This window comes from Solanum pennellii, chromosome 10, assembly GCF_001406875.1.
Source record: "Solanum pennellii chromosome 10, SPENNV200".
NCBI lineage: Eukaryota > Viridiplantae > Streptophyta > Magnoliopsida > Solanales > Solanaceae > Solanum > Solanum pennellii.
The window spans coordinates 7866494-7873369 of record NC_028646.1 but is presented as its reverse complement, the minus strand read 5'-3'; positions in this window follow the sequence as shown (position 1 = coordinate 7873369).

Sequence of the window (6876 nt, the reverse complement as noted above, 5' to 3'; positions counted from 1 at the left end):
AGAATCCAACCCTCATCACCATCTATGTCAACGTCCTGGTCTACTGGCTCTTCTTCATGCTTTTCAGAGATATATATTTGGACCGGATCCAGTGACCCAAACGTGATAGAGGTATGGTTAGAACTAGCCTTCTCATCATCAAGGATAATTTTATTTTCGTTAGCCAATCGCATCACTCTATCCTTAAAGACAAAACATTTTTCAAGAGGATGACTCACAAGTCTGTGATACTTGCAATAATTTGGGTCATCAGTTTTTCCAGCTTCATCGGGTCGCTTCATCTCTGGCAAGTCAATGAGCTTTAACTCAAGTAATTCATCAAAAATTTCAGAAACGTCAGAATCCAAGAAGGGATACTTTTTTCCTTGCATCTCCCTTAGCGTCGACTTTTGATTTGAACGTGCTTGGAAAGTCGTTCTCACATTTTGTCTTACGCCCTCATTCGTGGTGAACTTTGCGGGTGACACATTTACACTCATGGATTCTTTGTTGTCATTTTTGGGCAGAAACTTGCTCCATCTCTTGGGTTCCTGTTTGTCCCTTCCTTTGCGAGGATCATGGACAATAGTCATATCTTTTCCGGCAGATGTCATGCTCAACTCCATATCATGAGCGCGAGTAGCTAAATCCTCGAAAGATTTTGGTTTTATTCCTTGCAAGATGTAAAGAAGCTCCCAGTGCATTCCTTGAATACACATTTCGATTGCAGAAGCTTCACTAAGCCTGTCCTTGCAATTTAGGCTCGCGTTCTTCCACCGATTTATGAAATCTATGACTGGTTCATCCTTCCTTTGGCGAGTATTCGTGAAATCGACCATGCTCACCGTGCGCCTTGTGCTATAGAAGCGATTAAGAAACTCATGTTCTAGTTGCTCCCAACTATCAATAGAGTTAGGTTCGAGATCCGTGTACCAATCAAAGGCATTTCCTTTTAGAGAGCGAACAAATTGTTTGACATGATAGTCTCCATATGTTCCAGCATTATTACATGTCTCCACGAAGTGCGCAACATGTTGTTTCAGATTTCCTTTTCCCTCAAATTGTTGAAATTTGGGAGGTTGATAACCAGCAGACATTTTAAAGTTATCAATCCTAGCAGTGTATGGCTTAGCGTACAAATGAGAAGACTTGGTGGAGACTTCATAATTATCATTGATAGTGCCTTCAATAAACTCCTTCAAGCGATCGAGTGGGATCATTCCTTCAGAAGAAACTGGCATCTCTTTAACAAACGGGGCTTTCTTAGCAGGATCTTCGATTTCTTGAACTTCAATGCCCTTTCCAGGTTCATGGCTCGCATCTCCATCTAAAAGTCCTTCTATCCTGTCCATCAACTTGTCAATTCGAGATTCTTGGTGTTGTACATGCTTCGTCAATCCTTCAACCAACTTCGTCAGATTTGCGAGTTGTTCCTCAGGATAGGAAGCAGCAGTCACCATCGTTTGCATGATCATTGGAGATGCAGGAGAGTAACATGGATTGCCGCGTAAGTTAAGTTTCAGTGGACTCACATTTCGCGATATACGTGGAGATGATTCACAAGTTGAATCACAATTCTCCCTTGTGGTAGAGTTCTTGGAACCAGATTGCTCAAGTAGAGCCAATGTCTTCTTGATCTTTTCAGCAACACTACTTCCTCCTTCTAGAGCATTTTTGGAGTAACTTGCTCCTTTTGGAGTCGAAGACCCAAAAACAGGAGTTGATGCAGACGACACTTGAAGCGTTTGTTGTCCTAATGCAGTAGCCTTGCTTATCGTAACAACTCCAAAACTTCCAAAGGTAACACCAAGGATGTCTTCAACTTCAGTAGAGAACTTGGAGCTAGTGACCTTAGAGGCGGTTGATTGAGTTGTTTTTCATGGAAGTCATCTTGATATTCTTTGACGTTTGAAAAGTTGAGATGAGAGGTAGAGATTGTCCCACTGGGCGTGCCAGAATTTTTTTGCAACAAATTTTAAAAATATGGAAAATAAATAAACCATAAAAATAAAATATGAAGAAACATGATTTTATTCATCAAGATTGTGAGTACAAATCTGTTCCTCCCTTGATTCTACTCTCTAAGATGATTTATCCATGATAGGGTCGTTAGTGGCGTATTTCTCGAACTATGATGATTTAGATTTGACCTCTCTATATGAATAATCCATCAATTTTTGGAGTATTCGAGATCTTGATCTCTTTGTGGATTTTTCGAGATACCTTTAAAGGGAATTTAGTACCCTTTATATAGGCATAAACTAGGGTTTAGGGTTGAGTAGCCTCCAAGAATTCTTATCTGAATTGATTACAATTTGTAGAGTCCCAACTCGAATTCAACGCATCTTGTAGAGTCCCACAAAATTTCAATGTCTACAAATGCCCCCTACTTCAGGGCTTGACGGAGGGTAGACTTGTGAAACTCAAAGACGAGGCTTGAAGTACTCATTCTTCCACCTTTGCAACTTCAGATTTTCAGATTTGATTTAAGAGAGAAGAGATGAAGGGCAGATTTGGTCCCACTGGGCGTGCCAGAATTTGTACACAATAAAATTCGCGTCGAGAAAACAATAATCAAGAACGGAAAATTACAGCAACAATCAATTTTATTATTTCAAATGCGAGTGTTACAATCTCTATAATTCCTCTGAGTTCGCCTTTTCAAATATAAATTCAAGGGCTTTAAAGCTTGTTCTTGAATCTATGATGAACTTGAACTTGAACTTTATCTTGATCTTGACTTTTATTTGAACTCAAGGGCTTCGAGCTTGTTCTTGAATTCGGTGGTCTTGATCTTGATCGTTCTTGAACTTGAATGCTTGAATTCTTAAAGTTGTAGCTTTGTAGAGAATTAAATGGCGTTTGTACCACAGAGTTTCTCCAGCTTCTTGTTTAGACTTTTTTTTTCTTTCTGAATTATGAGGACCCCTATTTATAGTTATAGATTAGAGGAGTTGCGATTGGAATAGGATTCCGTTCAGCCAATCAGATTGAAGTGACATGGCATTTGGGCTTTATGGAGTGGGCTTGTCATCTTTGACACATGTCATGATTCTATTGGTTTTCTTATTTGACTTGGCATGCCACATCATCTGCACACGTAGCGCCAAGATGGGCTCTAGAATGAGATGAGATTGGGTTTAACAAATTGGGTTCATCCAATGTAGCCCAAATCAATTAATTTAGACTTTAATTAACTCCATATTTATTGGACTTAAATATTTAACTCAATTATATCAATCCACAGTATTTATTTGGATTAATATATTTATGAATTCAATATAATCCGAATCATTTTATAAATTTATATTTAATAATTTTTAAATGATTACAACGCTTTCCCTAATCTGATCAATGCCCACCTTCCGCTGTGGCGAACCCATTTCCTTCACCTCCTCTTGCTTTGAGATGTTCCTCACGATGTTAGTAAGTATACTTCTTTTGACTTAGTCCGTGTTTCCACCTTTCGACTTATCTTCTTATGTGGTTGTATTGTTTGGTAACCTGAATGTTGCCTCATGTCTGCTGGATCTTGTTTAGAGGAAGGGTTTGTTCTCGTTCGCCCTCCTTCAATTGCTTGTTTCTTCTTTTATTTTAGTAGTTGGTGCTTGAATGGAGTGCAAGGGTAGTTTCATTCTACCTCCTCAAACCCATGATTAAGTCTCCTTCTAGGTGTAAGCGCTCCCAACTGATATCACAACTCTTTTTTTTTCGAGTCCGTTTTTTGCTGGCTGAAATAGCCTAGGCTAGGGTGCATTTTACATTTATGTTGCCTTTTTGGCATTTTGTAAATGATGGTGTATATGTGAAACCTTTGTTGTAGCTTATCCATTCCCATTATTCCCTTCGTGGTGATACTCGTATACATAGGATGTTTAAATTGTCGTTGTTCATTATCTTCCTTCCTCGTGCATCCATGCTTTTAAAATATGTGTATATGTAACTACCCTTCTCTATAGCCTTGTTCTCTAGGTAATCAGCTTAGTGCTTTCCTTCCCTCATTCTGTGTTGTTTCCCAAGTAGGCACGACCCTATTTCTTCAGCTGTGTTATATATATTCCAAGGTACTTACCACTCCCCTGTTAATTTTTTTTAATAGCATAGAGTCAGTTTGTATGATGACTTGATTGCAATTCATATGCATACAATGTCTGCTTGCTTCTACGACTTCCGTTATGCTTGTAGCATTATCAATGTTTTCTCCCTCTGCATATATATATATATATATATATATATATGTATATATATATATCCCCTCTATCATCCCTTAGGCAAAATGCATATGAGCTAAGCCCTGGGCCTCCTCTAGAAGCCCCATCAATATTATATTTAATCCACCCTTCAAGAGGGTAGTCCTCATTAACCAGCTTAATCTTCAAATGTGTTTTGTACTCCTCCAATTATTTAATTATTTCTTCCCATCTTCCTGGACACTTCATGCTTGAACTTCTTACCTTGATCAACACATACAATTCCTGTAAACGTTGTTAATGATTCTTGGTATTGATAGATTTTTCCTTTCATGTTTTATCCTATTCCTTTTTTCCGTAGTTTCCGAACAATAAAGCTTGGAAGAGGTCCATGGTATGGTCTACAATCAGATCTGCACTTTGCTCATCATCACTACATAATTACTTCTTTTAGAGATAGTCATGTTATGTTGATACATGCAAAGAAAGAGAAATAGGACCAAGTCGTGTTAGCACAATCAGACCTTAGGAACACATGTGTTAATGTCTCTTAATTAGGTATAATACGATACCAACATCTGGATGGACATTCAATGCCCTATCTCCTTACTCTATTATCTACCAGCATCTTAAATTTTCAGAGACTTCATATTAGAAATGCCATTTTGAATGGTACATCTTTGGTCCATATCCATTTGTCTATTTGACTAGGCTCCCCCTTATGCCGGATATAATTTCACGTTGACTTGATTGAAAAAAATCTATTTGTATCTAACATCTATCTAGCCTTTTCTTCCTCAATTCTCCCTTGAGGAGGTTTAATGTGACACATGTTCACCAATTCAGTTGGTAATATCTCCTTCACTATTTACTCATCCCATCTCCCTCCTTGGTAAGATCCTCTACCTACTTATATCTGTCACCCCATTCAATCATTTCCCCCTTGATGGTGTAAAGATCTCCCATTCCAGTCCAATTTACATGCCATACAAATGATGAACCTCGCCTTGGCTGCCACATGATTGATGTTCAATGAGCTCTCTAGCTCGCAACATTTTTTCCCAAATTTGTGAGCCTCCTCTCCAATCTTCCATAGACCAAATTAGGGTGTTTCTTCTTACAGTATTTGTCATCATATAGTCACTCCAAGGTGTCTTCTTCGTTTAAAAATTCCACCATAACTTGCAGAAAAGAGCAGCCGAAATGTCCAGCATCATTCTAAAACCTAATCCCCATTCTTCCTCAGGTAGACAAATGTTACTCCAACTACTCCAATGTTCTCTTTCTCCACTGCAGTTGCTTCAAAAGAACTGAACCATCATTTTATGTATTTGGTTCAATACAGTAATAGGGGGATTCATCACTGTTAAGCAACATGTAAGAGTTCTTTGCAGTACATATTTTATTAGTATCACCCTTAAACCATATGACAACTGCTTTCCTTCCATCCTTGTATCTTTGCCCCTACCCTTCGAGTCAATTGCTGGTAATATGCTTTTTGCTTCCTTTTCTAAATTATAGGACATCATAGGTATGTAAAAGGAAACTCCTTTCTTAGAATTTTGATAACCACTTTTGACTTTACTGCTTCACCCCCTACTGTATGGTTCATGTAAATTGAACTTTTATCTTTATTCACTTCCTGTTCTAAGATCTCCTCATACTTCTTTAGTGTTGGACAAAACGATAATCACACCCAGGATAATATCTAAACTAAATAGCAATAGGAAGAGAGTAACAACGACACCAAATATTAAATAGGTAAATATGATACCGGAATAAGTAATACAATAATATTGATGAAAAACTTGGTAGTGTCAAAAGACTACTACTCAACACTCTTTTATTTCTTACAACTCACAATAATATTACTTGCACACTATTTTCTCACAAACTATTAAGTACTTTGTGGATTACTCTCTCTACTCTCTATTGCTTCTCTATTTTGGTGTATCTTCAAGTGTTCATTTACTACTCTATTTATAGAGTTTTTTGAACAATTGTTTACATCATTAATGACATAATATGGTAGCCAATTTCAACAAAAAATTGGTTGCCTAACTCTATCAAACTTATACCAAACTTTGAGTACCTACTTCCACAAACGTGGCTACCAACTTTCACATTGGTGGCTACCAATTTTCACATTTGTGACTAGTAATTTCAACAAGTATAGGCTATGCTCCCAAAGATTCTCAAGTGCTTAACACTTGGCTTTCTTACGCTCCATGCTTCTTGAGGTGTTTGATCTCGTACATTTTTTGTTGGAGACCTGTTGCTCAAATAAACTGCACAAGATACAGCCTCGGCCTAAAATTCTTTTGGTAGATGTTTAACTTTCAACATACATCTAGCCATATTAAGAATTGTTCTATTCTTTCTTTTGCAACTCCATTTTGTTGGGGCGAGTAAGGTACCGTTAGAGGGCGACGAATTCCATGAGATTGACAAAAATCTCTAAATTCTTTTGAAGTGAATTCGCCTCCTCTATTGGACCTTAATGCTTTTATTTCATAACCACTTTCTTTTTCTACAAGTGCTTTGAAATTTTTTAAGGCAACAAAAACTTCAGATTTTTGCTTCAAGAAGTATACCCAAGTCTTTCTACTGAAATCATCAATAAAGAGCAAGAAGTATTTTCTTTTACCAAAAGAAGCTGGATCGATTGGACCACACACATCGATGCGTACAAGTTGGAGTGGCTTAC